Source organism: Schistocerca gregaria, chromosome 6, assembly GCF_023897955.1.
Source record: "Schistocerca gregaria isolate iqSchGreg1 chromosome 6, iqSchGreg1.2, whole genome shotgun sequence".
In the NCBI taxonomy this organism is placed as follows: domain Eukaryota; kingdom Metazoa; phylum Arthropoda; class Insecta; order Orthoptera; family Acrididae; genus Schistocerca; species Schistocerca gregaria.
In genome coordinates this window covers 290,468,861-290,483,801 of record NC_064925.1, presented here as the reverse complement: position 1 = coordinate 290,483,801, position 14,941 = coordinate 290,468,861, and positions in this window count along the sequence as shown.

Here is a 14,941-nt window from a genome sequence, read left to right as displayed (position 1 = left end):
TTCACCATAATTACATGAAACGGCGTATACAAAAACAGCGAACCAGATTACGTTATGTGAGTTACATTAAGGAAGAAATGAGTAACGTAAGACATTTCGTTTCCGTGTAAAATGCTACACTGCTATTATAGATAACTGTAGATGCCACCTTTCAACACAATGTGCGTCAGTTTAGCATACTATTAATATTTGATGTTTTTGTCCTCTGAAATATTACAATTGAAGTGTGTGACTGTGACAGAGAAATTAACTCTAGTGGTACATCTCGGAATAACGATTCACTCTCGCAGGGTCTCTCCCATCACTTTCATAGCGAGCAGCAGGTAATGGCATTAATCTCGAGGAAACACAGGTGTGTTAACTCTGCCTCGTCAGCCATTCTACACACAATAAACTGTCATACTACTGAAAATAATGTAACAAAGATGTTGTTATGTATCCATTCAAATGGATTTACCAGCATACGAAAAAGCAACGAAATGGTAATGATGTGAACCATAAAACGAAAAAATAATAAACGTCTGACATCTCCACAAAGAGACGGTTTTTCCCAGAGAAGGTTTTTCAACTTTTAATAAGAGTCTAGCGCTTCATTTTTAAGATCATGTTTTTCTACACCGTATTCTAAATGTGTTCCTATTGTTTTCTTTCAGTTCTACATAAAACCATCATCAAATTCATATTTCCAATTTTTAAAATCACAAATAAATATATTGACTTTTAATTTATTGTTTTCTTTTCGTTTTTGTGTATACCACATGTCTTTTCGCCGAACAGCCAGTAACTGTGCTGATCACACCCCAGCCACAGTCCGTAAGGGGCGAAGGGAATAAAATAACAATAGAGCTCCTGTTTACCCACTCCCCTCCCCCGTTACTAAATTCCCAAACACTTGAATCACGCTCCTTCTCCCACTGTCCCGTCTCACATCATCTCCAAAACACTCTCCCTCGAAGAACTCTCCTCACATATTGCTTATCTTTCGTAATTTCAACAAAGCGGTGTTCTATTTTATGAAGACTGGCGTCAGTTTACTACAGTAAAAAAAAAAAAAAAAAAAAGAAAAGAAAGACAGATGCATTTTACTTAAATCTTCAATTTACCAGCGCCTTTTTTAATAATCTTTTAATAGCAGGCATATATTTTATCTTTTAATTTTTAGAAACTATAGCTTTGCATTTTATAAATGCTCTCATGTACGAACTTCCCATCACCGACTTGATTCCTGCTGATGGAATGCTTTGGCCACGACACTACTAGAACTTCAACAGATTTAAAAAGAAAGGCTGAACTCTTGACCGTTTTCCAGAAAGTTGTGTCTGAAAATTGTAGGCGTGCTTATATACTGTGTAGGGCCAATAGTATTTAAGGTATTCGCAGCCGAGGGGGTAAGCGCGTAGTTTCAGAAGCGCGAGGTCTCTGGACCGAATCTCGCTATCAATAGGCGTGTTTTTCATCCCAACGCAATGCTAACAGCAGATTCTTTATGACCATGCAAATTTAAACATTCGCTTATTATTTTTCTAATATTTATCCAGAAAAAAAGTAGAAAAAGATTTTTGTTAAAGAGATTGGAAATGAGGCAAAAAAAAAAACACTAGAACTGTCAATGAAGTTAGTACAATGATTTTGTTGATGTTATTTTATCTACATTTGTGACAAGTATAATACGTAACACTGCATCAATCAGGATGATAAATATGGCAGAACCATAGAAAACAATTATTGTGCCTTACAGCAAATATAATGGACGCCGAATTTTTGCATGTGCACAGTTTTCTCAATGTGTCTATTGCAAAACAAACTAGGCTCACATTCATACAGGGTCCTTGGACGTAACCCAGTTTCGCGGCGTACCACGTTTACCGAAGCATGTCACAGAATATTGGTGCCGACAAAAGGCGGTAAGGTTCGATCAACAATCCTCGCGCTTATGAACTAAGAGCTTACTTGCTTTTTTTTTCAATTAATCTTTAAGTCGTTTTGGAATCAAAAACATCCCTACTACGATAGGCTGACGAATTAACCATGTTATTCACCTGGTCTCTATTTCCTCCAGAGGAGTTCTAGGTTATCCTTCCTTCTCTTGTGGTAAATGTGCTTGTTCATCAGTTGTTAGTACCCTTATATTACTAGTTTGGGTTCCTGAATTCTTAGTCGGTGATACGCTATCGAAGATCTAGTACCATAGAAAGTTAATACACAAGTTGTTAAGGTACTTCGTGATAACTTATTTCAATACATAATACATAATGCACGCTGCCTGCATTCAGCGAACCTATCTGTTAGTGCCAGCATTCGGTCTATAGAAAGGAAAAACTGTTAAATGAAATGAAAGCTGTAAAACTGTTTTACGATGAAGAGAAAATAAAGGTATTATTAAAGAAACTTCCTAGCAAATTAAAACTGTAAGTCGAACCGTGCCTCGAACTCAGGACTTTTGAAATTCGTGTGGAAGTGGTCACAAGTCTTTTATTTTATCTTTCCTTTTCTTAAAAACATAGGCGCTGTTCTTGTCAACTCAGTTTTTTATGTTACATTACAGAAAAGAACGGACATATCTTCAGGCTGGGTGGCGACAAGATACGCAGGGGTTGAATCAGGAGGCCTGTCACTTTGCTGGTTCATTACAAGGTATTGGCCTTTTTTTTTGTATTTTCAATTTTTGTGAAAATATAACTTGCTAGACATTGTAAGTAGGCTGTTTTTTTCCAAATCTGTATTGGCCACTGCCCAAAACAATTTGTAAAATTTTTTGTGGGGAGCATGGGTGCTATGTAAGTAGGCTGTTTAGGTTTTCTTATTGGCAACACCACGGAGCGCTCTGTATGAAAACCACTGGCTGTGCCAGTCTGTGGCTGGTTTGCATTGTTGTCTGCCATTGTAGTATTGGGCAGCGGCAGCTGGATGTGAACAGCGCGAAGCGTTGCGCATTTGGATGTGAGCCGCCAGCAGTGGTGGTTGTAGGGAGAGAAATGGCAGAGTTTTGAAATTTGTAAGACTGGATGTCATGAACTCCTATATATATTATGACTTTTGATGATATTAAGGTAAATACATTGTTTGTTCTCTATTGAAATCTTTCATTTGCTAACTAATCCCTATCAGTAGTTAGTGCCTTCCGTAGTTTGAATCTTTTATTTATCTGGCAGTAGTGGCGCTCGCTGTATTGCAGTAGTTCGACTACCGAAGATTTTTGTGAGGTAAGTGATTTGTGAAAGGTATAGGTTAATGTTAGTCAGGGCCATTCTTTTGTAGGGATTATTGAAAGTCAGATTGCGTTGCAAAAAAAAAAAAAAAAAAAAAAAAATTGTGTCAGTTTAAGCACAGCCATGTATAATTTTTCTAAGGGGACGTTTCAACATAAATTAATCAGGTTCGGGACTCAAAAGAAGCAGATTTCTTTTCTAGGAAGAACACAATGAGAGAAGGCCTCAGAACCGGGGGAGAGGGGAAACTATCCAATGCCTTGACGAGTAAAGACAAGTTGCAAAATACTTGCAAATAAATCTCGATATCATGGAAGCCTCTGCCAATCCTAATGAGCGCTCACCGTATATTGGCGAAAATCACGGGAGTCGAGATTATTGTCACACCCGTAACTCGGTGCAGACTCTTTGCATGGTAGCAGCCCAGCAAAGTATATAAGCACGGCTAAAATGTTCAAACTCGATTTTCTCGAAAGCACTTGAGAGTTGCGTCTTCGTGTTTAATGTCCTAGTCGCGCCCCACATACCCTGTCAATATGAATGAAATCAGTGAGGGAAAGTTCGTGTGAAGCCCTTGTTAGTTGAAGAGGGGCAATATATAGCTAATTTAAAGGTGAGGGAATTTAACAACAAGTCGAAAAAAAATGAAATTTGTATGTGTTACGTATTAAATAAAACAAATTAAGGAGTGAAAGCTTTTAATGTCTAGAACACAATTTTCCTGTCGTAATTAAAGTTTGACAACTAGTTTCGGTTGCTATCTGAACCATCTTCAGATCGTTCAATACATGAAAAGATGGTGAATAAGCACTGGAAAGCATCGTTAGCTGTAGTCATGCTACAACATTCGTAATACCAAAACAATAGCAGTACGTAGTTGAAAATATCAACGCGAGGAAGTCGTGTTGTAGACGGTAATTTCTCAAGCTGATGGTCGTATACGAAATTGTCCAGTTGCATGAGTAGAGGCTGGAAAAAATCTCATTCCTTGCAATAGTATAACAGCAATTATCCTGAGACCAGTACATGTAACGGTTCCAAAATCTGTCAGCTGTTGCGTAGCCTCCGTTGCACAATAATAATCCTGCTTAGCTTATAACGTAGAGTCATATTTACGAAATATGTATATATTAAAGAATAACATGAGAACGCTGCACCACCACAAGTCTGACGAGACACGTCAAAACGAACTCCATTTGTGATAGGAAAACTGCGGTCTAGGCATTAAAAGCTCTTACTTTAAAAAATTGGTTAACCACATTAAGACCGACATCTCCCCCCCCCCCCCCCCCCTCCCCCGGCCATGATAGGCTTCACTGTCACTTATCACATCTTTCAACTTTGGCAGTGGTCGTTAATTTGAAAAATGCCGAGTTACACCGTAATTTTGGAGACTATGTTAGACAGTAGGTCTGCCTATATCTGTGTGGACAAGTCAGTGCAAAGGTCTGACGATGGCAGAGGCGAACCTCTTCCAATAAGACCAGGCTTAGGAAAGTGATGTGGTGTTCAAAGCATCGTAAAATAATTGTGTGATACTTATTTTGTGGTATTATGTCTATTATCGCAAATTACTTATTTGTGGAATTATATCTGCGATACGGGAGGTATACGTAAAGATGGGCAGCCGGCCGTTGTGGCCGAGTGGTTCTAGGCGCTTCAGTCCGGAACCGCGCTGCTGCTTCGGTCGCAGGTTCTAATCCTGCCTCGGGCATGGATGTGTGTGAAGTCCTTAGGTTAATTAGGTTCAAGTAGTTCTAAGTCTAGAGGAATGATGACCTCAGATGTTAAGTCCCATTGTGTAAAAAAAAAAAAAATAAAAATAAAAAAGAAGAGAGAGAGAGAGAGATTAAGATGGTGGTGGTTAGTGTTTAACGTCCCGTCGACAACGAGGTCATTAGAGACGGAGCGCAAGCTCGGGATAGGGAAGGATTGGGAAGGAAATCGGCCGTGCCCTTTCAAAGGAACCATCCCGGCATTTGCCTGAAACGATTTAGGGAAATCACGGAAAACCTAAATCAGGATGGCCGGAGACGGGATTGAACCGTCGTCCTCCCGAATGCGAGTCCAGTGTGCTAACCACTGCGCCACCTCGTTCGGTGAGAGAGATTAAGACATCGAATTCGTAATACGCAAAGTAAAAAATTGTCAGGATAAAATTTTGAATTTGTGCGAAGAATGACGATGGACCTGGGACCGAAACTACTTACGGACACATAAATTATTTCAGAAATAGTATAGATGACTGCAGTTTTCTTCCTTGCTGATAATCCACCAGCAGCCGCTGTGTTCTCAAGTCATCATAGGTGAGATAATCAGATTCTTCATACATGAAAATAATTTTCCACTAACAATTGAGCTGCGAATTAATAACGATTATACCAATAAATGTTTTACGAAGAACATGACGTAAATAGACAAAGGTGTAGCTCTCAGCTATCTCCGTAGTCGTCGCTCACACTGCACTTGAGTGAAACTCTCTGAAGGGGACTACAGAATTCATCCAGTGCCTTTTGTATTGACGACACACATTCCTGCAGACTTGCATAAATTTCCTAGTGGTGCACCATTCAAACACCACACGAACAATGGCACAACTCGTACCTTAAAAAAAGTTTTACTTGCTAAATGTTCGACATAATTGCACCATTGTCTTTTTCTCAAAGACAGCTGTTTCCACAAGGAGAAGCATAAAGGTCAGATGCACTCCGAAGGTTCTGTAAAAACTTAATTAAGTATAGGTATAGTCAGTTCATCCATCCCTAGAATCTAGAATCCTAGTAACTTTTACCTGTGTTCGATCCTGATGCTGGCGGGGTATCGGTCCCGAAAATTCCAAGAATTTCGAGAACGTTTGAATTTTAAATTTAATTTTTTCCGCAATTTCGCATTCCCTGTTAAAATTTTTCATTTATTTTATTAATTTTGGAGTTATATTAAAATGCTGTGATAAATGACAGTTGCAGATGCTTTAACTTCGTGTGGTCTTGTCCCTGTTGCGATTACTGCTAAGATTTGGCAGAAACCTCCAGAGACGAAAACGGCATAGCCGGCCATAGAGCTGTTGCTGTTAACGCAAATGTTGAATTGTGCTGTGGAGAGCTTCAGTGGATATTTCGTGGGATATCGGAACGTCATCCCATATAGTGGAAGTGCTGTCGTGCATGAATTACCAGTACAACTTTGATGCCTTACGTACCGCAGGCGTAGACTGTCAGAGCGGTACTAGGGCTGCCTTATGCCTGCATCGTTTTCACAGCGGCATGGGACTTTATTGCATCGTAGATCAGCCAATTAGCACGAAGCATTTATAAACCGAATACAAAATCGTTCCTCGTGAATCATTCATACTGAGAACTACGTCAAAATCTCTACAGTAGTTCCTGAAATTTGACTGATTACGAATGCAAGTTTGTAATGGCATAAAAAAGTTTTTTGCGTGGTATAATACAAATCAACGATTTTCGAAATTTTTCTTGTACTTGTGCTGTAAAACCTTGCTTCTTGCTGAATTTCGTGATTCTAAGTCAACAGGAATTACATTATAGGTTTCGATGAATGAGTTTGCAAGTAAAAAAAATTGCAGTGTCTTTTGATTGCATTGGTTTACACCGCCAAAGGATCGAATACCATAGTATCAGACATAAATTTCAACTTGGTATCTCTACTCGTGCCCAAGAAAAAAGGACCTTAACACTAGAACAGACAGACAGACAGCGAAACGACTAACAGGATTCCGTTCCCACCGACCGAGGTACAAAACCCTTAAAAAATTGATCAAATTTGACTGTCACATCTCTTACACATCTTCACATTCACGTGGACGAACAATGCAAAATTTCGTGCTCTTTCATCTACAACAAATTCGTCTCAAGTATTTTTTTCTGTCATTAAAACTGGTCTATTTATTCCGAAGGGCTGTTTATAATGTACCTTACACTAAGTTAGTTGCTTAACGCATCCACGAACCATTTGCACGATACCAGACATCTCATCCTACTAAAGAAAAAAAGAGATAAACAAAAATTTCATTTATTCGTTCTTACAGGTACACTGTTGCAGACATATTTAGTTGGCGAAGGACTTATGTTCATATTGCATCAGTTGTGCCTGATTTTTGCACTACAGATAAACACACACACATAAAGGCGCGCGCGCGCGCGCTCGCACTGCAAACTGCACATATTACTTGCACTATACATTTACGTACGTCGCGTTTTCCCATGGCTGTCTGGAAGCTGTTATCGTCACTCCTCATGTGATTCATATTATGAAATCAGAAAAATGGAATGAGGTTAGCACATTACCCGTCACAGATTTTGGGCATAAGATTTTACAATAAGATTGCTGTACGTTTTGACAGTATACTGTATAATAATAAAGCTGTTTACTATTAATTTATGTTAGTTTTTTCCAGTCCCTACTTTGTGTTCTCTAAACAATCCTTGACTATGTATTATTAATGAGGTGTGTTTTGGCCCTCGTTTTAAATTTATTGTTCATTTAGTTAACTCTGACTCCTGATCTATAATTCCGAAAGATGCTTTTCTGTTTGTACGATTAGTTTGTACACGGCAGTACTTTCCGAGGAATGATGCTATTGGAGGTATTTGAACAGACTTATCCAGCCAGTTATAAAAGGACCTGTAGTTTAGTTTGGTACAATTTTGTATTTTAGTACGTTTTCACTACGTCGCTTCCTTGTCTGTCTGTTCGGCGCAAATTTTTCAATTGATTTTACACTAATTTCCTGGTGAGCTAGAGACTTCAAATTTGGCATATAACTCAGAACGGAATGACAAAGTAAAATAAACTCGATTTAGTGTCTGGTGTGTGGCAGAGAGTAGTCTGTGTATCACTGCCATTTCCCCCTTTCCCTGCAGCAGTCGCGAATGGTTCGCGGAGAGGACGGTTGATGGAAAGCCTCCGTTTGTGCTAGAGACCCTCTAATTTTTAACTTCACGATCTTTTCACGAGATATACGCAGGAGGAAGCAGTACTTTGGTGTAATCAGTTGAAGAGAAACTGAAATAAACTTTAATTTGCCACATGTATCCGTTGTTATTTCATCATGTTTTGAAATTTATTGATAATTTCACTAACATAAGACTAAACGGCGCAAAGTAATTTAAATAAAAATGAGTTTTTAGTATACCACGTTTTTAAATCTGACTAAAAAGTATGAAATAACTTTTCATAGCTGCATACAGATTGCGAATTTTTTACAGATAGTAGGAAAAATTGTGATTGTGAATTTTTAGAACTATGGAAATACTTGTAAGACTTAAAATTAAAGATGTGAGATGTACGAGTACGCAATAGATAATAGTAAGGAGGTGAACTTTTCATTCAACAATTACGTATTGCAAACGCCCCATGTTTTTCGTTTTAAATCTTACAAACATTTCCATAGCTATAAAAAGTTCCAAATCACACATTTTCAGGGCTGTTGACGTGGTGTTAGAAATCTGTACGGGGCTATGATAAATTATTGTATACTTCGTGGTGTATTAAAATTCATTTTTATTGAAATTATTACTTATGTATCGACGTTGTCAGTGGCGAAAGAAGCTGTTTTCTTTCTGTTGAACAGGGAACCAATATCTGTCACATTATAAGCTATGTACGCTTTTATAATCCCTTTCTATTTCTGTTTTGTTCTTTCCACCGTATCTGCTATTTTTATGCTACTATTGTATAATTTTTTGCTCTTCCTCTTAAGACCGAGCGAGGTGCACACTGGACTCTCATACGCAAGGACGACAGTTCAAATTCCCGTCCGGCCATCCGCATTTAGGTTTTCCGAGATTTCCCTAAATCACTTAGGCCATATACCGGCATGTTTTCTTCGAATGGAAACTGCCAGTTTCCTTTCCTGTCCTTTCCTAATCTGAGCTTACGCAACGCCTATAATGACCCCGATGTCAACGTGATGTTAAACTTTTATCTTTCTTCCTTCCTCTGAACTGTCAGCTTTTTCTCCAGATTTATTTACTCTGTACTATCGTCATACTTATTATGTTAAATGACTCTAATCAAATTCGAGAAGACTGTAATGAGGAACGTGCTTAATGTTAGTAAAACCGACATTTCTTAAGTTCCACATATTCATGTTTCTACCAGTCATTTCCTCATGTGCAAACAAACTATGTGTAGCTTGGTTTCATGTAAGAGAAGGCTTCAAGTCCCTAATATTTCCAGGTGAAAGAAATGGAAATAAACAAATGTATGTCGAAATATACAGGGTGGAGAGAAATTCGCGCACTCGGACTTCGCAGATCGTTTCCTCACATACTGGCAATACAAAACTGCCCTTCATAAAATTTGATCCTGCGCTTATTTCGGATAGCAAATGGACGTTACAGATTGGCAAACTGACAACACTGTAATCACATGTACGAACACTAACACTGTCAGCAGGTAGCAGTATTGCTATGCAATCGGTGCAGTGGTCAAAGTTTTGAGCTAGCATGCAGGAGGTCGAGGGTTCGATTCTGGATTGAGGCGTATTTGTTATTATTTGCTAAATGTAGTCTGTGTGTTACGGTACCTGGCGTCCTAATCGTCAAACAGCAATTACAGTGGGTCTTCTACAAAACGTTTGCAATCACGCACTCAGAAATGGGAATACAATCGTTTTCAATGGCCAGCCTTTAAAGAAGTCTTTGGCACGTTGTGGGCGTGAATCGATTCACGTCACTGTACATACTACATTCCAAACCAGTTTTTTGTGTACATTCCCCAAATGATCCCATCGAAATTATTTGCAAAGTAAGTTGCTAGCCCCACTGGTGACGTAAGTCCCTAACGAAATGTAATGGACCTGAACGTGGCAAGAGTAATAGTTGGTTTTAACCGATGGGACCACTAGGGGAGCGTACACGCAGAACAACTGTGGAATCTTGTAGATGCACTGGTGCGAAACAATTCGCTTCCAGACATGCAGAAGGCTTGTTTAAAAGCTGACCAATGAAAACAACTGTACTTCCATTTCTGTATTCGTATAACTGCAAATGTTTTTTAGAAGATCTACTGTAATAGCTGTATGACGATCAAGACGCCAGATACCGCACCACGTAGACCACATTTAGCAAATAAAAACAAATAAGAGTCGACCCACATCAAACCCTAGACATCCTGCATGCTAACGTAAAACGCTATCCACTACACCAACTTCACAGCACTACTGCTAAATGCTGACAGGGTTAGCTACCGTACGTGCTATTACAGTTTTGCCAGACTGCCAGTTTTTAACGCCCATTTACTGCACGAAATATGTGCAGTACGAAATTTTGTGCGGGATTTTTTGCATTGCTAGCACGTGAGAATTCGTACTGCCAATTTCGAGCGCACGAATTTTTCTTCACCTTGTGTAGAAGACGTTCATATATATGCGATTGGTTCGATGAATGTGACTGACAGGACGCAGAGCGTTAAACTGGACGCCGAATGTTGAAATGAAAGGAAAGTAGCATCGGGTGTGAACCAAGGAAGCATAATAAGATGGCTAATGTTCTGAAACCACTAAAGGTATTGATTACAGTCAATCGTCTGGTAATCTCTTAGCTCCTTTCTTATCCGGATGCGACACTATATTTCAGTTCTGGAACTGTCATCTGCTACACTGATAACGAGTCGATCAACAACAGAATCCACGAAGCCACCCAGGCGCCTCGCATTTTCTCCTCTTCTTTTATAACGCGCCGTTCTATATCCCGCCAGCGTTCGGCAGTGACACGTGAAAAACCTGCGTGCATTATTCCCATTACGTCTGGCAGCTTAACAGTCCTTTTATTTCTCGCGACAGGTCCCTTCTTAACTTGGCTCCAGAGCAGTTCGGTTCGCATTGTAATGGTACGGAGGCAACTGTTAAAAGGCAACATTTGTATGGTGTGCTCCATGCTTTGAAAATGAATGTTTTTCATGTTTCTATTACCCTCATCATTCAGGTTCGTGTGAGACTACATCTGCGGTAAACAATGGACATAGCCCAAATAAAGAGTATTTGATTTTTCATTTTTGTCCTAAATAATTAAATTGCTATATTTTCTGAATTTAAGCAACCTTTATTCACAATCTTTCAGAAAACATCGATAATTAACAATTGATATTTGAAATGAAAACAGGAATTTTTCGTGCAGTATGTAATTACAAACAAGAAGACGTGCATTATTGATGAAAAATGGTGATGAATTTTACAATTCCCGACATAGGTATTTCAAATTAAACGAAAAAAAAAATCACGTTTAAGGCGACACTGGAACCAAGTATCCACGAACTACACCAGATTCTCAGTCTACTACGATACTGATTCCGCTATACATCCATAGTGTATTTTTTATATCAACTATATTAAATACAGTTCCTCCGAAAACTTCAAAGCCAATTTTTTTCTGTAAATATATGAAAAACATTAAGCTCATTTCTCTGCACTTTTTAGCGATTTTCCGCACTCGTGTTTCACTACGGAGCAGGGAGCAGCCTCAACCATTTTCATACTGCGCGTTAACGGCACGACGATCAGAGCATAACAGTAAAGAGACTGTGACTGTATACGATTTTTGAAATAAAAGTACACAGCTAAAGTATGATTAAGAAAAACTTTGATGATTGTTTACACATTACAATATTATAAAGTTTCGATTATAGTAACAAGATATGTAATAAGTAAGACCTAATTCCAAGAGCGTAACACCACCAGTGTACGGCTTCTGACAATCATCTTGTTTGTGTTTGTTTACATTAGGTTTATTCTTATGATGTACAGAAAACACAATGACGTGATGTCTGGCTTTAAATACACCTGTGTCGAACATATCGTCCTTAGTGTCTGGTCATACCGTCTACATCACCAGTTCCGACGGAATGACAGTTTCGCTAGTTACAGGTTAATACTGTTGGCGAACAGTGATGTGCTGCTCGCCGCCTATTTGGAGACTTCAATTACGAGCCTGCAGCCCGGCTGTGGGTGGACATCACTCCATGCTGGCGCTATTGACGGATCACAGCTGTGACTAAGAGAAGATGCGGACCTATGGGCCTTTTATGTTCGTAGTCTGGACTGCATGCAATGATTGACGATTCTACGGTTGGTTTGACAACCAATATTTATTGATTCTCACTGCCGATAAGCAAAGTTCCGCATAAGAGAATGATAACAGAAATCATAGTCCTTGATCAACGTCAGCGTAGCAAGACAAGAGTTTGTCGTGACCTGGGTCGTGACACAAGTTGTGACGTAATCACTATTGCGCATCTACACCATGGCACAGGCTATCAGGAAAGTGCTGATGGCTTCTGTGCGGCGTAGCGGAGCGATGGGGTGTGGTACAGAGTCGGCTGTGTTCCGATAGATGGAGCAGCATAGGCAATCGGCTCAATTAGCCTGGAGCGAAGCTGCGACTGCAACTGGCCCTCGAAGCGAGCGCCACGGCTTAACCATACCGAGGCGGAGGAATATCCGCGGACTCTTGCGTATCAAGTGACCCGCGAACATAAAAATTACCGTGACAGCAGCGCCGCTGTAGTTGCAACGCACGCTTCCTGTGTATGGTGGTCTCTTGTGATGCTTGTTGGCGTTGAGCCTGTAAACGGGATGTTAACAATCAGCATCGAAAACATACACAGGAAGTACTGGGGGGGGGGGGCTCATAATTGTTTACTTCGAAGGAGGAGCGCCTGCTGGAGAAAGGAGCGGCAACCCGCAGGGCATAAACGTCTTGTCAGAATAGGTGAAAAGCAGGGACCTAGCCCTGCGTATACGCCAGGGCCCTCCTTTGGTGAAGGGTCAAAAACTGATTGACTGCGAGCTGCTATCTTCTGCGTGCTGGTTGAGCATCAGAATGCCACTTTCCAGGATGTATCTGTATCGCCTTCCTGGCGGCACGCAGTGTGTGTTGAGGGAGCCCTGGGCTTCAGCCTTCCTGACGACCGTCGTCAAGAAGATGCTGATGGTACAGGTCTAAACTCGCGTCCGTGTCCGAAAGCGCTGAAGCCATTGTGCTCACAGCCCCCCCCCCCCCCTCCCCCCAAATTGCACCCCACGCCGCTTCGCTATCAGGCAGTGTGCCTGGCACGCCGCAAGCTACGGAAGCTGCTGGAACGCTATGCTTAGCACTCCTCACCGACGCAACACGAGTCCAAAATGTCAACCAGTTTACATAGGATGCAAATGCAATCCCAGAGGTCGCTGATGCATACGTACGTGCAAATTCTACAAAATAATTGAAAGAAGATTTGTTTAGAGGTAAAGTTAAAATATTCTCAGTTCTATGAAATGTTCCGAAAATACAATTTGATTACAGAAATCAAGCTAAAATTGAACACTTTGTTATAATTTTTCCTTTGTTTTTTAACCTCTTAATGTAGTAGACGGGAATGCTTTCTTCTTTTACTCCTGTTGTATATTCTATTGCGTAGCCGAAATTGGTAATCTTATTCAAAAACTTTGCCATCAAGATAGTTAAATAAAAAATTATGACAATACGTCATTGAAGTAATCATGTTAATAAAAAGTTGTTAGAGATACCGCTGTTTTACTGGCGCCTTCGGGCGTGACACTGAAACACTCACCGGCCTCCGACACTTTGTAACGTCACCGCCTCACCTGTCTAGCCTCAACGCCCACTGACCTCCTGACCCGACAGCAGGCTGTTAAAAAAAAAAAATCGACATACTAGGAGAAGACATGTTTCACACGTCACATTGATTCAATATTTAGAGGAAATACTAATAAGCGATATTAAATGGGACAAACACGTAAAACGTGCAGCACCCAAGGCAAATGAAAAACTTGGATATTTTCTATGCATTCTGGGAAAGTACAGTGCATCTGTAAAGAACGTATATAAGACGCTATAGCGACCAATTCTAGAGTATTGTTCCAGTGTTTGGCGTTGTTGATAAATAGGCGTTACAGCGTAAAATCAACGCAGTCAGACAAGTTTTACTGGGAACGTTAGCAGCTCGGTATAGCCCGTACAACATTGTTATGAACACATCTTGTAAAGGCAGCTAGCAGTAATTAATCTGATTACATTTTTCTTTAACCTATTTTACTATTTAATGCCTTTTTAGGTTTGTAACGTTTTTTTCCTCTTCGAATAGTTGCACTGTATTAGCAGGACGAACTGTTGTTCAGCTGTTGAATGCCATGGTACCAGCGAACATATCCTTGTTGCTATAAGACTTGCAGTTTTTTTTCGTGCAGTGCGAAGTATTGTATTGGGTAAACACACTGGTGTCACTATGTCGCGTTTTTTTACAATCACGATCACGAATGCACAAAGTTAAAAATAGATCAACATTTCCTCTTGCACAGTGAACAACCCGATATTATATTAACATCACGTGTTCGTAGTGGCTTTGCTTGCTATCAGTGCATGTAGAGCACGTCATGTTAATGTAAAATCAGATTGCTCACTGTATAAGTGTGAACAACGACCCATGCACATTTAATTCTGTGAATTCGTGATTGTGATTCAAACGCGCGACGTAGTGATAATGATATCTTTATTCAATTCAATATTTCGTATTACACAAAAAGAAAATGTGCGAGTCTTCAAAGCAACTAAGGACACATTCACTGTCATCGTGGCATTCAAAGCATTCAGCACTTGATTAACAGTTTGTTCTGTAAACACAATGCAGCCGTCTGATGATGAAAGTACCTTCGAAACATGTTATGTCAAGAAGCAATACAACGTTATTAAAAACTGTAACAGACCCACATT